The sequence below is a fragment of the Protopterus annectens genome, chromosome 3.part1 (assembly GCF_019279795.1).
Source record: "Protopterus annectens isolate FY-2018-M chromosome 3.part1, PAN1.0, whole genome shotgun sequence".
Classification (NCBI taxonomy): domain Eukaryota; kingdom Metazoa; phylum Chordata; order Ceratodontiformes; family Protopteridae; genus Protopterus; species Protopterus annectens.
The window spans coordinates 1,337,879,882-1,337,901,855 of NC_056732.1; positions in this window are offsets into that span (position 1 = coordinate 1,337,879,882).

Genomic DNA, 21,974 nt, shown 5'->3' on the forward strand with positions numbered 1-21,974 from the left:
CTACCTCCCCAAATATACTGACTTCCCCTACCCCACATTCCACTCTCACCTGAAAAAAAAAATGGGCAATCTGCTCCCACAAAAAAATGACACCCCATACATAGCTGCCCTTTTTGCACACATGTTCGCTGTACAGATAAACTGAAATTTAATTGGCAGTACAACATACTTTGTTGCCCTCACCCCTCTCTCAGGGGTTGAAGGTTTCAAAATTCCCTCCAAATTCCTAGTATATGCACAGCTGTTGCTGTTAAAGAAATGGGCAGCTATGGACCTTCCCTACACCTGTCCTGCACATCCCTATCTGTTTTTCCTACTGTCTTACCCTCTTTGTGCCCCCTTTTCACCACTTTCCTATCTCCCCATTTTCTTTTCTTTCAAAGAAATTAGCGCGGGGGTTAGCGGGAGCAAGCACTTTTAAGCAGTAGTTAGCAGGTTTGCCCGAGTGTGCGCATGTGTGTGCTTAGCTAAGTATTGCTAAGCATCCCGCAAACCCGCTTACAACTGCTTAAAAGTGCCTTAGTCAACCTGCATGTGAGGGCCCTTGTTCTGCTCAGCAGCAAAATAAAACACCACTGTCAGTCTCAAACCCTGCACCTTGGACACACTAAACTGCATGAAGTACCACTAAGCCACAAACAATACATAGTAGGCTGCCGCTGAAATATATATATCATGCATCAGAATGAGTGAATGTAAAGGAAAGATAGGAATGCCATAACACAAAACCTGTTCTGTGGAACTTTACCAGCAGTTGTTGTGGAATTGCATTACATGACTGTGATAACAGAACCAGCCATTCTAGCAGTAAATAATGTTACAGCCACACTTTACAACCCCCACACAGTATCATAGCAGGACAATCCCCACCCAAACGTACAAAATACCTGTGTGTTCAGGATCCAGCAAGGATGTAGGTAGGCATACTCAGTTCTGGAATTGTCCAGTTTTCATGAGCATCCTGTGATAATGTCAACAAAATAAAAAGCACAAACTGTGCAGAAGTGAGTACATTAATATCCATAGTATAGCAGTCCCAAACAGTTCATGTGCCAAATGAAAACATCTCAATAACTACGTATGTATGGCAGCTAATTGTATAAGTAGAAAAGAAACTACATACTCCCATGTATATTGTGTTAGCATTTGTAGGGGTGAGTACAATTCTACACTGTCAACTGTGTACTTGAAGTGGCAATATTCAAGTCTGAGTACAACATTCAAATCACTGGCTACACCCCTAGCTTCAGATATAAGAATTATACCAACCTTCTGACTTACACAACGGTGTCCACAGCAAACAAGCATGGGCCCCACTTTGGAAAGCTGAAAGGGCTACGCCTACCTGACCTAGCAATTTATAGCATTGGGTTTCTATGACAGTGAGTACTGCAATTACCACACAGCAGGCTGCATGTAATTGCCAAATGGTGGCCACCAAATGGTGCAGAGGCCATCACATGCACATGTGCAGATACCTATAAAAGCAGGCTATACTTGCTGTCCACACATGCAATCATTTCATTGCAGCCACGGAGAGAGAGAGCGAGAGAGAGAGAGAGACACACAGAGAGACACACACAGACAGCTGGACAACGACAACAGCAACAGCAACAGCAAAAAAAAATTAAGATATTAAAATATATATATATATATATATATATATATATATATATATATATATATATATATATATATTACAAAAAAAAATAAGATATAAATAAAAAAAAAATAAAAAAATACTAAACACACGGAACTTACAAATACAAATGCATACAAAAGAAAGGTATGTAACAGATATGTATTTACTGACATGTAGTAGATGTTTTTGAAGAGTACTCTACATACTTTGAATCATCCATATGTAGCAGCAGTACGTATCTATGCACAGATGCCCTGCATAACTACTGCCATGGAGAAATCAGTGTGTAGCTGTGTGCAGTGGGATATGACTGTGACATATGTAGTTCAGCATTAAATGTCAAACATCTGATCCATGTTATCTGTGTTCTGTATAGTAGTGTGTACAATGGCTGTTTGGGGGAGTAGCTGATACAGTTATATAAACATGGATGTGACAGAATAACAAATGCATGATAGTCATATTAACATGTAGCTTAGCATTGGCAACAGCTCTACCAGGCTAGTATGCTAATCTAGCATTTGCAGCTATATATACACCCTCTAATATTACTGTGTGCTCACATGTGACACCTGTTCATGTTGCAGCAAGGGCCAACAGGTCAGCCGTGAGGTCCACGGACTTACAACAGTGTGGACCTTGTGTGTGTATGGCACACACATACAGAGAGATCTGTCTGTGTCAGATATATTAACATCTGTACATGTGCATAGAGCAAGGGACATACTGCAACTGTTTGTGAAGGGTGGACATATATATGTTGGTGAAGGTTGTTATGTGCATATTTCTATGTAGGTTGTAGTGTGTGGCAAACAAAACAGCATACAGTGCTGGTATATGACATGTGGTGGTTAAACGCTGAGGGTATGATTTTGTCAGGTTTGCAGTGTTGCAGCCAGTAAGGCCTGCTAAAGCTACATGGGCTGAGAACACCTCCAATGCATTCCGCACAACACTGTGCAATATTATTACATAACAGTATACCTCGCAACCTTCGCATAATTGATATTCCCACCATGAAAGGTGGACTGTATATGTGCCTATATGTATATCTATATGTACACCAATGGCTGTTTATATTTATGTGCGTATCTATATTTATATATATATATATATATATATATATATATATATATATATATATAGAGAGAGAGAGAGAGAGAGAGAGACAGGGTCATATTTACTGCAGCAGATGCCTGGTGACAAAGCCATGGACTCAAGCTCAATGTTGAAACTGCATTGGCATCCCTTCTGGCAAAAACTCCGTACCCATGAACTACCACATAGATGGTAGTCTACTTAACACCGAAAGTGTGATAAGAGACCATGGGACACAGGTGGGCAGTAGTCTCCCCTTTGATAATCACAGTGCCACAGTAGTCATGTAATCTGTCTACATGGCACACCTCATCACAAACAGTGTGTCATCCAGGGAAATATAGGTCAGTGTTCCCCTCTACTCATCACACATAAAGCCCTTTATAGAGTACAATGCCCCATGTGGTATGTACCTCACAAGACATCTACAGCAACTGGAAATGACACAGACATACCTCACAAAGAGTAATACCAGCCTCAAACAGATGCCCTATGCAGACCATCTCACAAACCAACAACTAGACTGTGTCGCATACCTCCTACCCAGAGGTGATCCCTGCCTAACATACTAAGCTATGTCAAACCCAGAGCTGTTGGACATGCTCCACATAAACAGATCATAATCTCTATGAGCTACACGCTCTAGGGACCCAAACCTTTTGACCACAATAAACAGCACATGCTGGAGGGATAGATTCCTATCTCAGAGACATCCCATACACTGGAACAAACCAACTATCCATAGCAAACAAAGCTCTTAATTAGCAGTTGTCATAAATAATCCTGAAGATTGTATGGGAGATAGTGAATACACCCAGGCAATCACCTCTGTGTCTCTGCTTGAAAGAGCCACGTGAAATGTAATGACCTGTGTGTCAAAGGCCAGGGTAGCGTATGGCTAGGCTTCTATAGGCCCTAGGGCCAATAGCCTCTTACATACCTATGAAGTGATACACACCCACATGTACTTGTTGCAATAATTGCTATGTGAGGTTGACTGAGTGTGATGGTGAATGTGTTGGTGAATGTGTCAGAGTTCGGTATATGTGTGATAGCTTAGTGAGAAACTGTTTTTGTCATGGTATTATGTGTCCTAGCTGTGATCCCAGCAAAAGATGTGTATACAATTGCTAGGCTGAAAAAGCAGTATGTCATACGGTCTGACGTAGTCCCTTGTTGTTGACTGGGGTGCCCATTGTAGGCTAAAGCAGTACATGTATGCTTATTGAGTGTTACTGCTGGTGAATCCAACTCCTGTATGAACTGCAGTGCTACCTGAAGCTGTATGCCTAAACAGCACAGTATGGCGTACATCCACATTTACTGGAACCACTGTTGCATGTGTTCCCTGTAGTCCTCACAGATTACATACCTCAGGCATTAGGTCTCGTAACTACTGACACACAGTACTGTAAGGTACACAGGTAAAGGTCACCTGGATTGCCATACCTATGTGTCTGGTATGTATGTCTGATGTATGTGTGTATGCCTGTACCATGGCCTTGGTCATATGTGTGTTACAGGATATAACTGCATATCTAGAAACATGTATAGTCTAGTACAGCAGTATGCCACCTATATTCATGAATGTGCACATATGTTAGGCAGGGGTCTGCCATCAACGACTAGTGTGGTATACTGGCAATATTGTCACTGGACTTTACAATTATTGCAATGGATTACATATTTCATGATGCATTAACATGATATATACCTCCTGTGGCTAGGTGGTGCATTGTGTCGCATACAGTATGCCATGTACTGTTGTATAGTCTTACATACTGTTTTAACTTTGTTGCTGTGCAAAACATGGTTTGATATATAGAGTGTGCCAGGCACTGACAGGCAGTTGTGGGTTGAGAACTGATATGTGGTATTGAAAGTGTGTATCTTCTGACAGCCAATAGGTTGCTATATACGGCAGTTAATTGATATCTGTACTTTAGAATGTTACATGTGCCACATGACTTGCTCACACATATTGTTTCAATGTCTTCCAGGGTTTTGTCCCACCATCGTAATCCCGCTTATAGCACGGCGGAGGAAGAACTGATCACAGCCAGCCTGGTGCAGCACTATGCCCTGCAGTTCTCCAGAACCAGCCAGGACCAGCATGAGTGGACTGCACTGTGGCAAGATCTTGTCCGTAGGGTAAATGACATAGACATGCATAACTGGACATATGAGCAGGTACGCCATCACTGCAGTGATTTAATTAGACATGTCTGGCAGCATGCATCTGATATCCGCAGACAACAGCATGCCACAGGTGGGGGGTAGCCATCCATCCCCCCCTCACCAGAGTGGAGGAGCTGCTCCTGAGCCAGGTGGCTCCTGGCCAACAACAACCACAACAAGTAACGTGTCATCATGGAGGCCGGAGCCACCCAGCAAGTTGACATGGAGCGTGCAGGTAACATGGCATAGCTGTAGACTACTGTTACCTCTATTGGTAGAGCATGCTTATGTGAGATGTGTACTGTGTAGTTAGACGATGTGGTGCCTAGTGTTGTGCAATACTAATAATTAGGAATAGAATCTGTAGACCTGTGACTGCCAACCATTGTACTACTGGAAGATTGCAAACACACAGTAGCAATGCCACTGACAAAGTGTCTCATATCCTTGTAGGTCCCTCTGGTGTGACAGAAAGGCAGCAGACCCATGCTGGTGAGTGTGTTCTACCCTTAATACTGCTAATTAAATTTGCATGTCATAGGTGAGGTGTAGGCCATGTACACGTAACACACCTACGCATACTGCATGCTGTGCATGTTTGCTGTGAGACTATGCACATCCCAGTAACGTGGGTAGCTGCCTAAAACACATACAATACACAGAGCATCCCACACAATTGTGGCACCACTGAAGTGGACATTGGATAGGCTGAGTCGATACACATGCACACAACATACACAACTTTGTCATACGCAGTACACGTTAACATGCTACAAGTGGCGTATTCAGACACCCGCTGTAAGGTCACACTACAGTACCCCAAATGTCATCCACACAGCACACATAATATACCTGAGGGGTAGATGCCTCACATGTGGCTGTGCGACACTCTTCAACACATAACACATTCATGTTAGGCAATGTCCCCTATTGTGCACCTTACAAACCCATGTAACAACTGGCTGTGAAATAGTGAATGTAGCCATGGTACTGCAGTTCCAGCACAGCATGGTATGTGACGGTCTGGCACACATTAGTAGCTTTGAGTGACCACATGATGCTGCATGATGATGGCTCATGGTAGTACACCCCATCCAGTTACAGTGACCACAGTACTACACATAGCATTACCTGCTATGCAATATATAAAAAATAGAAAACACTACAGGGGTAAAGTACCTCCAAACAAAACACTTTGTGAAGAAACTTATAAAGAAATGGTAGGTACCCCATGACAATCGAAGCAAACCTCTTAAAATAAGTTTAAAAATGTACTTCTTTTTTCCAACAAAAAAGTAGGTGTTTTCGCGTCTCCAAGGACACTTCATCAGACTTTAAAACAGTTACAAAAAATATAGGAACAAACACATTTATTTATATATATATATATATATATATATATATATATATACATATATACATGCTATTGTTGGATTATAGAGGTGTTTTTTATATGTCTTTTCATATGTTTTTTCATATGTTATTCTATATATATACTTTTTATATATAATATATATATATATATATATATATATATATATATATATATATATATATTTTTTTTTTTTTTTAATATATATTTTCTAGGTTGGTTATGCAAAGCATTAGTTTAGTAGGAAATTTTACAAGAGTGCTTATCATGTGATTTTTATTATCCTCCTTATTTGCTTATGCTAAAAAGAAAATGGTATTTAAAGGGATTTTGAATTGTTTGTAACTTTATACGTTTCTTTACCTGCTATGCACCTCAATGTTGTGTGTGTACAAGCATAGGCACCTATACACAATATGCATAGCAATCACCATTTGTACAAAGTGGCACATATATGTCTTGTAATGCTATTGAGTGTATAGGTCACATGACACACACTGTGTCTGTGTGATGTTTAATGTTGCAGTTGTGTTGCAGCATGCCAGGTCATGTCTGGCACTGGCATGTCCACAATATGTCCTACACTCACCATAACCACAGTACAATGGCTATGTTGAGCAATGGTATTCCATCAGGTATACATGCACCACTCATCCTGTGTGTATACATAGCATGCATGTGCTAAACCTGTGTCCACAGTGATCTGCTAAAGACACAGATGGTCTAATCAGAAATGGATATCTATGTGACACACAGATATACATCCAGCCAAGGTATGTATACCTGTGAGAAATGGTGCACAGGACATTGCAGAGCTTTTAATACTTGCACAGCAATGTTGTGTCGATATACACAGTGCATTCCAGGGTGAGGCCAATCACTGAACAACAACACACATGCATCAAACACATGTATAGTGTTATTGGCAAGGGCTGTCAACACCTGCACTGCATGCTGTTGGGAAACACACGTCCTGCATGCTGACACGTGTGAAATAACTGTTTGCCTTGTGATACTGTACCCCACCATCACCCGCTATTGAGTATGTTCTGGATTACTGGTGGTGTGTGTGTGTGTCTGTTTTAGTGAAGAGTGCATTTGTGTGCATGTGTGCATGTGTGCATGTGTGCATGTGTTCATGTGTGCATGTGTGCATGTGTGCATGTGTTCATGTGTTCATGAGTGCATGTGTTCATGTGTTCATGTGTTCATGTGTGCATGTGTTCATATGTTCATGCGATCATGTGTGCATGTGTTCATGTGTGCATAGGTGCATGTGTGCCGACATCATTACAGGTCGTAAAGTGTGTTTCCTGTCTTCCTCTCACAGGTGCTGACTTTGGTCTGGTACATTGCAGCAGGGAAACTGATGTCACTGAGCAAAATAGTCATACTGATGATAGGTGTGTTGAGGCACAGGCATGTTTGCCAGGGTCTGTCACTGGGCCACCAATCGACAGTACACGTGTCCACCCCATCCATGCACACAGTCATACTGCCAATACATCCATCACCAATGCCCTTAGCTGAAGGACAGCGTACAGTCAGCATTGGCCAGGACAGTATGGCATACATGGCACATGCATCCCGACACAGCAGCCTTACCCAGATGTCTGGAAGGGTACCACATAGGCAGATGTCCAGGGGTTCTCATCGGAGCACTGCTTATCATCATGCCACTGGCAGACGTGCCACAGGTCTTACAACCTCACGCATGTTCCAGGCTGTCATGGAGGCACAGGCATGTATGGAATGGTACACCAGACAGGGACTAAGGGCACAGAGGGCACATAACACCACCATCATTGACAGTATCCATGACCTAGCAGGTGCCATCCGTAATTACACCAAGGTCACTGATAGACGTTGGGGAGAGACATTAGATATCCTCCGCAATGTCATGTCCATGTGTCAGGACAGTGCGGGACGGTTGAGTCGTCGACGTGGACGTATGCCAGCAACATCAGCAGCTGGCAGCCGCCGTGGATGTCCATCAAGTCACAGCCGCTCCCGTAGTGCCAGTACCAGCCCCAGCAATGTTAGGGGTGGGCTGTCCATAGAACGTCCTAGACGACCAAGTGCACGTGGCTCTGGACAGTCCCAGCAGGGACCTGGGTCCAGTGTACATTCATCTACCTCTGGGGATAGTACCCAGTTTGGCTTAGTACCTGATAGTGTCAGTAGCACCCCTGCCAGGCACAAGTACCATATCCATGGCCAGAGATGGTGATCTGTAAAGCCTGGTAGGTACAGTCTGTGGCTGTCCCACAAATACCCATATATGGCGGCCACATAGTGGAACTGTGTGCATGCAGACACACACACACACACACACATAAACCACACACCTAGGGCTAACACATACCCGCACACATTACATCAACATTGGCCCATAGCAGTGCTCTTGCCCCTCACACACACACACAGACACACACAGACACACACACACACACACACACACACACACACACACACACACACACACACACACACACATTGATTGGATGGCTCACTGTAGGCCTCTGGCAAACCAACAACACACCCTGTGCATGTGATGAAACCTGTGCCACCTCCTGTCATCTGTAACATTGATGCAGGAACAGGCTATCATGGTGCTGATGCACAGGGTGACTTTATAGCAGTATAGCAATGTTAGCATGTTGTCAGCAGTAGAGTGTAATGATATACTTGAAGGTGTAGCTGAGCAGGCATGATGCATTAAAGCTATGATTGTCAATGTAGTATTGTTTACACCAGGGTTAGTTCCAATAGTGTATTGTCCGCCCATGTGCCACTTGGCTGATGTGTGTAGTATTGGCAGCATGTGTTAGAGAGTGGACAGTATGTGTGGGATGTGTGTAGCTCAGATTTGCAGGTGTACATTTGTGAACATGGTGGAGGTGCACTGTCTGCATGTACGTGCATAGTGGACACACGGCCAGGGTGACATGCCCTGTATTACACTGTGTTAACACTCCATAGTTTCTATTGGTGGCCAGTATGCATTGTACTACACACATTTAGAAACCTAACTACACATGTGTGTATGACATGGTCTGACACTGTGCTGTGGGTGATACTGTTACTATCTGTCATTGTTTTGCATTCTGGTAGCATACATAACTTCAGCAGCCTGACCATAACCAATCGTTAGATGATGTCTTGACAACTGACACACAGATGTAGAACACGCAGCAACATTTGGATCTTTCAGGTACTATACTATGCCAGTAAAGAGTGGTATTCACCTGCACCCATTACTGAGACCACTCCTGTTTGGCATATAGCTCTCTTAGGTACAAGCAATCACAGTAGGGATATGTCTGTCCATGTCTGGTAATGCATACTGTGGCCTATAATGTATTCTCCAGATGACACACACATCCTCCATAAGGGTATCATACAGACAGATGCTTGTTGTCAAACCCATGCTGTAAAGCTATACCTTTATAGAACATATTATCCCCACAGTACCACATAGGTAGTAGCCACCAACATGATGAACAGGTACCGATGTGTACATGCAACTAAGTGTTGCGTCATCTCTCCTTTGATAATCACATTTCCAAAGGTATTTTGAAATCCCTCAGTGGATCACATAAGCAATAAGGGGTCTGCATGCATATCCACAGAGGTTGTTGTACACCTGTAATGAATAGTCATCATTTACAGACTTTGCTGCGTTTGAACAGGTCTGACATATACCTCGGCCATAAACCCTCAATCACACATTTCAATAGAAACCGTAATGAGTATGTGTAACACGGATGACCTAGGCCAGGGATCACTGCAGTGGCTGGCCTTGTCACAAGCATACAGATGTGACCTAAGGTCTGGGAAGCAGCAGCACAGTCTGGCAAAGATGACAGCTGTGTTCTTGGAGAAAGCAGGGTTCCCACACATGCAATAAATGAGGTAACATGTACGTATATGTATTTGCCGCACAGCTAGCTCACATGTGCAATGCATACTGATATGTCATACAGTAGTAAAAGCAAAATCCACAACACATTGACCAACAGTGTCACATATACCCACCAAGTGCAGGATTCAAACCCCTACCTAACTACTTCATGATACTAAAAGAGCAAGCATTAACACGACATGCTATATACATTACTGGGAGTTCTTTTTTCCACAGGTATATTTGTAGGATGGTGACATCATCAGACTTGACAAAGATTAGTTTACCACTTTTAAGGTGTTTTACTACTCTTCTAAAAGGTTGGTCCTTCACCAGGAGACCACACACAAACAGTTGCCAAGTGCAGGATTCAAGCCCCTACCTAGCTATTTCATGATACTAGAGAAGTACGCATTAACACGACACACTATACACATTCCTGAGAGGTCTCTTTTCCACAGGTATATTTGTAGGATGGTGACATCATCAGACTTGACAAAGATTAGTTTACCACTTTTAAGGTGTTTTTCTATTCCCCTAAAAGGTTGCTCCTTCACCAGGAGACTGCAACCCCCTATCTAACTACTTTGTGATACTACAGAAGTATGCATTAACACAATGCGCTATACACATTACTGGGAGTTCTCTTTTCCTCAGGTATATTTGTAGGATGGTGACATCATCAGACTTGACAAAGATTAGTTTACCACTTTTAAGGTGTTTTACTACTCTCCTAAAAGGTTGCTCCTTCACCAGGAGACCTACGCATTAACACGGCGCGCTATATGCTTTACTGGGTGGTTTTGATTCTCCTGCTATATTTGTAGGATGCTGACATCATCAGACTTTCCAAAGAGGAATGTACCTCTTTTAATGTGTTTTCCCAGTCTCCAAAAAGGGCACTTCTCTTACAGGAAATCTCACACACAGTCAGCGTTCGTAGGATTCAAACCTCTAACTAACTATGTTATGATACTAGAAACATATGCATTAACACGGCGCACTATATGCTTTATTGGGTGGTTTCTTTTTTCCTGCTATATTTGTAGGATGCTGACATCATCAGACTTTCCAAAGAGGAATGTACCTCTTTTAATGTGTTTTCCCAGTCTCCAAAAAGGGCACACCTCTCACAGGAAATCACACACATGCAGCATTTGCAGGATTCAAACTCCTACCTAACTATGCTATGATACTAGAGACGTATGCATTAACAGGGTGCACTATATGCTTGACTGGGTGGCTTTTGTTTTCCTGCTATATTTTTAGGATGCTGACATCATCAGACTGGACATGGTAATGTGTGTACACTTTGTTTTATGCAATCCCAGGAATGAGCCATGTGGGTCGGCAGGTATCAACAGCTTGAACAGGAGCCCATAATTCTTATCTTGTGTGATATATCTGTGGACACATTGACATTCCTTCATATGTCAACACATATTTATGCACAGATTGTTGGTTTTGTGGATACGACATGTGTCAGGGGTGTTGATAAAGGGCTATTCAAAGTCTATGTGGGACATGTGTATCTCTGTTCAGTGATGTATGTCCTGGGTGTCTACCTTGCAAACAGTCTAGCATGTTTGGGAACCATGATCTGCACATGAACATACCACAGTTGGTAGGGTTGCGTGTTTGTCAGTTTCCAATAGCTCTGTGTATGACTTCAACCATGATGGACTCCATGGCTTTGCAGATCAGACTTCATAGGCTTACTGGACTATACTTCCCATGGTGTGTTGTACACCTACACTTGTGGGGAGTGCCATATGTTGCTGTAACACATTCAACAGTTCCAGATCCTGTGGAGAGGGTGAGGTTCAACAGACTGTTCAGGTGCAGGGTCTGTTTGTTCTGTAGTTCATGCATGACACATATTGGGAAACAATGTAATCCAATTGCTGCCATGCTTTTGGCTTTGGGGTGAGCTGTTCAGCCATTCTACATGTGATATTTCCTGGTATGATGACTGGGACTATGGTCAGTGGGAGGTGGGTATGTCTATATGGGCCTGTCTGACAGGATGTCGGCATTGTCAGTCAGGTACAGTTGGCCCTGACTCAGGACATATATGAGTGCACATGGCTAATTATGACATAGCTGAAGGAGGTGTCATGATTCGGTCTGGAATCCTTCTCAGCTACTCTTTACAAAACACCAACAAACCTGGGCACTAATCTCTGTTATACTCTTTTACACACTTAACACCCTACTGATCCTTTGTGATCAGGCTACGGAGTATGTCATTATAATATCCTGGCATGTCCAGGGGTCGGTTTCGTGTGTACTCTCCAGTCCAGCTAGTGAATACTGTGGTTTTGACACAATGTCACATCTGCCTCATGTACACAGACAACCCTCTCCTCCTCCCAACAAACTCAGATATATGTGAGAGATGCAACAATATTGACATACAGGAGGCTGAGCTCTCTCGACCCATGACTGGCATAGTCTATCAGGTGGTGAAGGTAACCACACACACCACATATCAGTCTCACATAAACCTATAGCGACAGCAATCAAACCACATTATCACACATAAACATACTAGGAGGCTCTACATAAACTCTGCCTAAGCAGCAGAGACCTCCAAAGCAGACACACAAACAACTGCTACCCCACTACAATACCCACATATCACATAGTTCACAATGTCAGTGTGCCACACAGTCACTGCCCTTCGGGCTAACCAACACACCTAATACACTTGTAATAGGTGACACATTGTCAGACACACTGACGTCCCACTCACCAGGCCAAACAAGGGAATAGTCACTTTGAGCTGTCTCTCGGGTGGCAGGATCCACAACATAACACATGTACTCAGGTCACTCCAAAGCAAGTGCAGGACTGGCTCCATCATTGTCCATGCTGGTGCATACACCCTCAGACGTCCCTCCCTGGACCACATGACATGATACATAGAGGAACTCTCTGATCATGTAGCCCAGGTCAGTATGACCCTGACCTTGTCTAGCATCTTACACTCACCAAGTATTATGTCACAGTATACTAACAAACTGATCACGTTTAACAGTTGGCTAACATATTGGTGTCATTCACAGGGGATACAGTCTCTGTCAGCCTGGGGTGATATGCTCGACATGCCATGTAGCTTCCCTATGGACAGCTTGCACCTGTCACCCTTGGACTTTCGAATACTGGCTAAGGCAGTTGCTACCACCATACTGCCTTTTTTAGGCGGGGCTCAAAAGACAAACCCACCTCCATAGACATTACAGAGTACATGACACTGAGGGGAATGCTGCTCAACTCCAGATGTGTTACCCTCAAATTGCAACCACTCAGGAATCTCCTCAGTATGGACAACAGCGATATCTGTTCACTAACAGACACCTGGTTCAGGCTCCCAAATGCACACCAGCACTACCAGGTTATATTTCATACCATGCTTTCTGACCACAAAACTCAGAATGGCCAACACAAATAGCGGGAGTATCCATATACATCACAGATACACATACCTCTGGGTTGGTAGCACTGCACAAAGCATCACAGACCATACATATGCACCTAACATTGTGCATATCTGCCTTTTGGTTTGTTGTCTGCTACAGACCACCCTCCCAAATGCGTGAACCACACTCGGCTTTCCTGGGAACACTAGACAATATGAAGGTCTCCCCAAACACCATTATATTGGGTGACTTCAAATACCCACACATTGACTGGGGATAGTACTCAGGCCCCAACACCCTCGCCCAACAGTTGCTACTATTTCTACACTCATATGCTATGGCACAGCCGGTCACCACACCCACAAGAGGGGACAACATATTGGACATGATCATCACCAACATGGGGACTCTATGTTCCACACCTGAGATATACCCCTCATTGGTAAGGTCAGAACATACATTTATCTCACTGGACATCCATATCCCATCCACACACCCATCCTGGGTAATCTTGGTGAACTTCTCAAAAGCAAACGTCACACTTCTCCAAACCAAGGTGGTATCCTTCAGAGACCCTGGGACAGTGGTAAGTATGGCTCTGACTGCTGAATCCTTTACATACACATTCTATGGGCACCTAGTGGACTGCATGGATTGTGCTATCCCAAATAACAACTGGACTCACTCCTCCAATGGCAGGGGACCTGTCTGGTAGACCCCGGCCATTAATAAGCTATACAATGAAAGGAAGACTCTACTACATGATAGAGCACAATCTCAGACAGGGAAGGCATCTGTGATCTGTACTAGCAGACAGCTACAATTACTCATGTATTTATGTCAGGCCAGCTTCTAACAGACAATTGCACCAGACACATAGGACACTTACAAGGCCTTCTTCAGTTAATTCATGTACCTGGGTGGACACTCACTGATATGCTGTGAGTTACTGCATACTGACTAAACATACCCTGAACCCACAGACATTGCCAACATCCTGGCAAACAGGTTCAGTGCAGATGTCTCCCCCCATCCCCCCTAAGGAGCTACTGTCCATCCCAACAGAGTGTAACCTCCCTGACATCACAAATAAACAGGTGAGTGCTGCCCTCCCCACAGCGGACAACACAGCATCAATGGGACCAGATGGTGTCCCGGCCTGCGTCTTACATGGGCTTCATGACAGACGTAACCCTCACATTACATCACTGTTCAATATCAGAGTTACTGCAGGATATGTACCCATGGAATGGCGTACAGTGATAGTGGTCCTGCTCCACAGAGTTGCTGCCACAACGGACCACAGACAATATTGGCCTATAAGGCTAACTAGTCTGTTCTGCAAAGCTATGGAGTGTATTGTAATGGGACTCATGCACATAGACATCGGGAACCTACAGACACTGGGTCCTACACATTTCAGCGTTGTTGTGGGCAGATCTTGCCTCCTGGACCTGTTTGTATTCTTTAAACAGTTAACAGGTCCATCAGTGTAGGGACAGTTGTCCACACAGCCTGCCTGGACCTTGCACAACCCTTCGACACAATACCCCACTTGGCCATTATGCTTAGGCTCACTGGCGTCGATATCGACACATATCTCACACGATGGATTGCTACCTGGATCAGGGATAGCACCCACATGCTCAGTATTGCAGGTGCCATGTCTGACTATACACCAGTTACACATGGCATCACACAAGGCTCAGTCCTGGGACCTCTCTTGTTCAGTGTATATATTTGTGTGACATACAGCTAACACAGGAGGAAAATGGCTGACCATGTTCGCAGATGACTGCGAACTGGGTGCCATAATCAACTCTCCAGCTGGCACATGCATACTCAAACGGGGTCTCACAGAGATAGGATGACTGGTGCCTGAGTCATGGACTACAGCTAAATGCCATTAGCTGCATAGTCATCCCCTTTGGGAATAACAACATGCCCACACATTACTACATAGGTAGTAATCCATTAGATACGGTAATAGTTGTTAGGGATTTGGGGACACAACTTGTTTGTACTCTCGCCTTTGACAATCACGTTGCCAAAGTGGTTAGACAGAACTTCTATATAGCCCACCTTATCCCATATGGTTTCGCATGTTGATCAAATGAGGTCATTGTGCCCCTATACTCATCACAACCATGCTTGGTTACAATGCCACATTTGGGATGTACCTTACCCGACACCTGCAGCAACTGTAATGACCTCAAATGTTCCTCAACAAGCAGATGTAAGGACTCACATGGATGCCCTGCACAGTTCAGATACAGTAACCCCAGCTCTACTCAGTCGCTTACCACCTACACAGATGTCTTGTGTGCCTGTAGTTTAAGGAAATATCCAACCCAGATTTAATGGACATGCTCCACCTCAGGATATCTGACTCCCTTGGAGCTACACACTCCAGGGACATATACCTCAGCACAGATGTTATTAGGACATGCTGGAGGGACAGATTCATATCCCAGAGGCTCCACTCACTCCGGATTGTAATCCTGGTTATGCATAGGCAGAGCCACCCACTGACCACCTACGGGAGACATCTTGACAAGTGGATGGGTGATCGTATGTTTACCCATGAGATATCTTCTGGGTCCCTGCTAGACAGAGGCACAATACACTAAACGTAAATGGGCTATCTTGTGTGACCTACTATTCACAGGCACAGTGTTCTACTTTGACAGGGTTGCGAAAGCCAAACACACTCTGGCTAGGCTTGTACATACCCTAGGGCAGATAGGCTAGTATCAACCTCTGAACCTATGCTAATGTTCAGGATGCACAATGTTTATTGCTGATACTATTTGCAGGTTTTACCGTCTTTGCTTTCCCACTTTTTATGAACAATTTAGGTATCTGCAGAACATATTTGATTATGACACGGTTCCACTATATTATATATGTGTCTGTTGTCCTATAACTGTGTGCACAGGGCAGATTGCTGGATAGTGAGAGGTTCCTGGGTTAACACATGCAACCTCCTGATATGTGTGGCTCACTGCTGTACTCCAACATGGCCTAAGTGTGTGAGCATGCCCAGTTCAGACTGTCAGTGTTCTGTTGCCTGACATTTGTCTCATTTATTCGTGTGTGAGCATGCCCAGTGTGACCTTTCAGTATGTTGCTGTCTGAGGTCTACTACATCTGTTGATATATGTGTACATGTCCAATATTAACATTTCTACTGTTTGTGTTGAAAGTCAGGTTCTATTCTTACTGCGGGACTCACCTTTGTGTCATAACTCAACAGGGATTATGCTGTGACTGCAGGGTTTCCATGGAATACTTAGCATAGACTTATCAACATTTCTTCATACAGGCTGACCACTGCAATACTGTCATGGCTTAGTGGTTCAGTACTATGACTATAGTGCACAGTATCCTGGGCTTGCGGCCCACCACTGCTTTATATTTTCATACTGAGCAGACCAGACTGCTTAAGGGCCAGTAGAGCAAATATGAGCATGTTGCCTTTTGTTCAACTATACCCTACTTAGGTTCATAGGTTCATACTAGGCTATCTGCCCCAAATCATTTACAAGCCTAGCCAGAGTGTGTTTGGCTTTCGCCACCATCTGAACTGATTTTACTGTGCCCTTTTTAAGGTTAGTTTACTGTGCCTCTGTCTAGTAGTGACACCGAAGTAATCCCCGTGATAAACCTATGATCTCCCATCCACTCATCAAGATTCCTCTTATAGAGAGTCAGTGAGGGGCTCTGCCTAACATGGACTGGGCTTCTATTCCAGAGCGAAGGGAGCCTCTGGGTTAGGAATCTGTCCCTCCAGCATGTCCAATTTATTTCTGTGCTCAGGTTCAAGTCCCTCGAGCACATAGCTCTACGGGATTTCGATTTTCTGAGGTGGAGCATGCTCATTAATTCCGGGTTGGACATGGCTTTATACACCAGGCATAGATGGCCTCTACGTAGGCGGTATGCAACTGAGTACAGCTGTAGTTTCTTTAACCAAGCAGCATATGGCATCTGTTTGAGTCCCATGATCCTCTTTGTGAGGTACTTTTGGGGTCTTTTTAGTTGGTGCAGGTGTCGGGTAAGGTACATCCCAAATGGGGCATTGTATTCAATTACGGGCCTGATGAGGGATGAATAAAGGGGTACAATGACCTCCCTTGATGTAGATGTGAATCCTTTCATGATAAGGTGGGCTATATAGAAGGTCTTTCTAACCACTTTGGCAATGTGATTGTCAAAGGGGAAATTACTGTCAACTTGGGTCCCCAGGTCCCTAATTACTTCTTTCATACTTAATGGATTCCCGCCTATGTGGCAATTTGTGGGCACTTTATTTTTGCCAAAGGGTATGACTATAAACTTTTTAGCATTTAGCTTTAGGCCATGGCTCTGGCACCTGTTATCATCTCTATGAGACCCTTTTGGAGGAAGTCTTGTGTCAGCTGGAGAGTCAATTATGGCGCCCAGTTTGCAGTCATCTGCAAACCTGGTCAGCCACTGTCCTCCCGTGTTAGCCTGTACCTCCGACAAATATATGCCGAACACAAGAGGTCCCAGGACTGAGCCTTGTGGGATGCCACTTGTAACTGGTTTAGAGTCTGACATGGCTCCAGCAATTCTGACTATGTGGGTTCTGTCCTTGAGCCAGTTTGCAACCCATCTTATGACATAGGGGTTTATATTTAAGCTGGAGAGCTTATCTATGATGCCCAAGTGGGGTATTGTGTCGAAGGCTTTTGCAAGGTCCAGGTAGGCTGTGTGGACTATCTTCCCCTCATCAATGGCTTGGTGACTGTTTCAAAGAAATTGACCAGGTTTAAGAGGCAAGATTTGCCCTTAACAAAGCCAAATTGGGTAGGATCCAGTGTCTGTAGGTCCCCAATGTCTTTGTTTATGAGTTCCATGATGATCCCCTCCATAGCTTTGCAGACCAGGCTAGTCAGGCTTATGGGGCGATAGTTTCCAGGGTCCGTAGAGGCACCACCTTTGTGGAGTGGGACCACTGTTGCTGTACACCATTCTTTGGGTACATATCCTGTAGTAAGGCTGAGATTGAACAGGAGCTTTATGTGGAGGTTTAGCTCTTCTTGGAGTTCATGTAGAACGCAGCCCAGGACACCATCTGGTCCCATTGATGCTGTGTTTTTTGCTTTTTAGAGGGCGGCTCTCACCTGAGCATCTGAGATGTCAGGAAGGCAGCACTCTGCTGGGATAGATATTTGCTCTTTAGGGGGGGAAGGGGGGAGAAGTTTGCACTGAACCTGTCTGCCAGGATGTTGGAAATGTCTGTGGGTTCAGTGTATTTATTGTCATTTTGGACCAACTCTGAGCATATCTGGGAGTTGCCACCCAGGTTCCTAACATAACTAAAGAAGGCCGTGTGATTATCTTTAGTGTCCTGTGCAATGTTTCTCTTGAAGCTGGCCTTGGATGATTTTATGAGGGATCGTAGTTTTTTGCTAGTACTGATCAGAGATGCGTTCCCTTTTAGGGATTTTACTCTATCATGTACTGGCATTCTCCTTCTGTTGTACAGCTTATTTATGGCTGGGGTCCACCAGGCAGGACGCCTGCCTTTGGATGATTGGGTCTTGGTTTTGTTTGGGATAGCATGATCCATGCATTCCTGAAGGTGTCCATAGAATGCATTTATAAAGGATTCTGCAGTTTGAGCCGTACTTTCCACTGGACCGGGGGCCTTGAAGGATTCCACCTTGGTTTTGAGAAGTGTGACATTAGCTTTTGAGAAGTTTTTCACTGTGGTTTTCTGGGCTGTGGGTGGGATCGGGATGTGGATATCCAGTAGAATTGATTTATGGTCCGATCTTACCAATGAGGGGAATACCTCTGGTATGGAGCATAGAGTCCCCATGTTGGTGATGACCAGGTCCAGTAAGTTATCCCCTCTTGTGGGGGTGGTGACTAGTTGTTCCATAGCATTTGAGTTTATAAATTCTAGGAACCTTTGGGCTAGGGTGTTGGGCCTTGAGTACTGCTCCCAGTCAATGTTTGGGTAGTTGAAGTCACCCAATATAATGGTGTTTGGAGAGACCTTCATATACTTAGACCCAGCTTGTCCAACATTGCTCAGTATTAACCAACATTGCTGGACGTTGCCCAATATTACTCAACATTGACCACAGTTGTGCTAGTTGGTGTGTGCGATTTCTTTACATATACTACATGGTGGTAAATGCTGTTTAGCACTGCTTTATATTGCTTAACACATGGCAATCATGCCTCAGGTGGTGCTGCAGGGCTGGCTATGTTGGACGCACATATTACACTCCCTATACATGTTTGGAAGCAGGTGGTGTCAACTTAGGCATCCCTTTTACTATATGTGCAAGTCAGAGAGAGGTATAATTTCCAGGGTTCCTACTGAGCCAGTGTATGTCTATACGTTGCCTCTTTGCCAAGGCCAAAGCATACTGGGCATGCCTCCTTCTGCCTACTGCGGCAGGCTCAGGTTGTTCCTCCTCTGAGTCGCTCTCTGCCTGTGATGGCCTTGGCAATGGTGCGGGGCTGTTTGGCCCAGGCCTATGTTGATCCTGCTGCAGCTGTTTTTGCAGGATCATATTATGTAGCATAGCACATACCATGATAATATGGGTACATGTAGTTGGTGAGTACTGCAAGGCTCCACCAGATGTGTCCAGGCACCAGAACTGTGACTTGAGCAGCCCAAACACACACTCGATTACATTTCGTGTTTGTGATGTGCCTCATTATGGCATTCCTGTTCAGGTGTGTGTGCGTTTCTGATGGGTGTCATCAGCCACAGCTCCAGTGCATAGCCAGCATCCCCCCACTAGGTGACCATGTGGGATGTCCCCATTGGCAAATGTCTGGTACAGCTGCGTCAGATGCCAGATATGGGAATCATGGTAGCTTCCAGGGCAGCCAGCACACACATTCAGTATTATGCCCTGGGCATCACACATGACCTGGCAGTTAATGGAGGGGAAGCCCTTGCGGTTGAAGTAGACCCTACCCCACTCACCGGATGGTGCTTTGATGCGTATGTGCGTGCAGTCTCTTGCACCCACTACCTCAGGGTATTCCGCTATTTGCTTGAAGAGATGCATATTGCTGGCCAATTCCTCATGAGAATTGGGGAAATATACATGATCACCGACATTTGCTGACTCGCATCCAGGAACTGGTGCAGTACCCTGGATGCTGATGCCTGTGATATCCCTATCATATCACCAGTTGGTCTCTGGAAGGTACCTGTTGCTAATATTCTTAGGCCAGCACATATCTTGGTTTCCACTGGAATGGGTTCCCCTCTGTTGGTTCTGTGTGTGAGGCGTGGCCTGCACAGCTCAAAAATTTGCTGCAAGAGGTCTCTGTCCACTCTATAGCACTCCACTATCTCCAGCTCATGTAGCCCCTGGTAGGTTACCCTGGGCCTGTACACTCTTCTCCGTCTCCTCACTGTGGATGGTCCAGCAGCATTTGCATTATCCCCACCCTCAGCATGTTGTATATGTCGCCTTATAACAGCAATGGCAGCCCCTAACATTTCTTTGTCTCAGTAAAGCTTTTTCAGTTTTCACTTGTATTAGCTTACTGCAGTGTTGCAGTGTCTCTTGAGAGAAACATAATGGACTGTTGTTTGCAGAGTTTTAAGTGCTGGGATGGGCTGGGCTAGTGTACCACCTGTGTAATTGCCTGATTCTGACTGTTTTCATCTGCTAGCTCTGCTAGTACTCAATGGTAACTTCCTACTATTTGGTGTACTTCCTTTTTCCTTTCTGTTTCCTCAGGGGGGAGCGCTGTGCACACAAGTGCAAACACGCTCACAGCAGCTAACACATGCGCACACATGCTTACACAGACTAAAACTTGCTTATTCTTATTAAAATGTGCGCACACTGGCGCAAACGCGCTTACAACTGTTTACACAGCCTTACATATGCTTACTCCGGCTTACACGGGCGCACATGCTAACACGCGTGCACACTGTCTTACTCGGGTTTACTGGTATGCGCACGTGTGCATGCACACTCAGCAAGAAACTTTGGTGTTATCCACGGCATACACCTTAAATTTCTTTACTTTACCTAGCCTACCCGTTGACACACCTCTTTCAATGATATGTAAATGTCACCTGACACATGCCAATCAGCTCCAATGAGCTTCACTTCTTTCATACATGCCCCCCTCATGATGTCACCTATCTTCTACTCTGTTACTCCCCTTATCCTACTCCTACACTCCACTGACTGTGCTCATTTGCTATGTAAACTTGCGATTTACTATCCTAACCCTCATTTGCATAGGATTGCCTACTAATGCTTAGTTACATCTCTTAAACTGAGCTTCCCCCCTTAGCAACCTCTACTCGGTGGCCATGTTGTCTTCAGCCTTCCA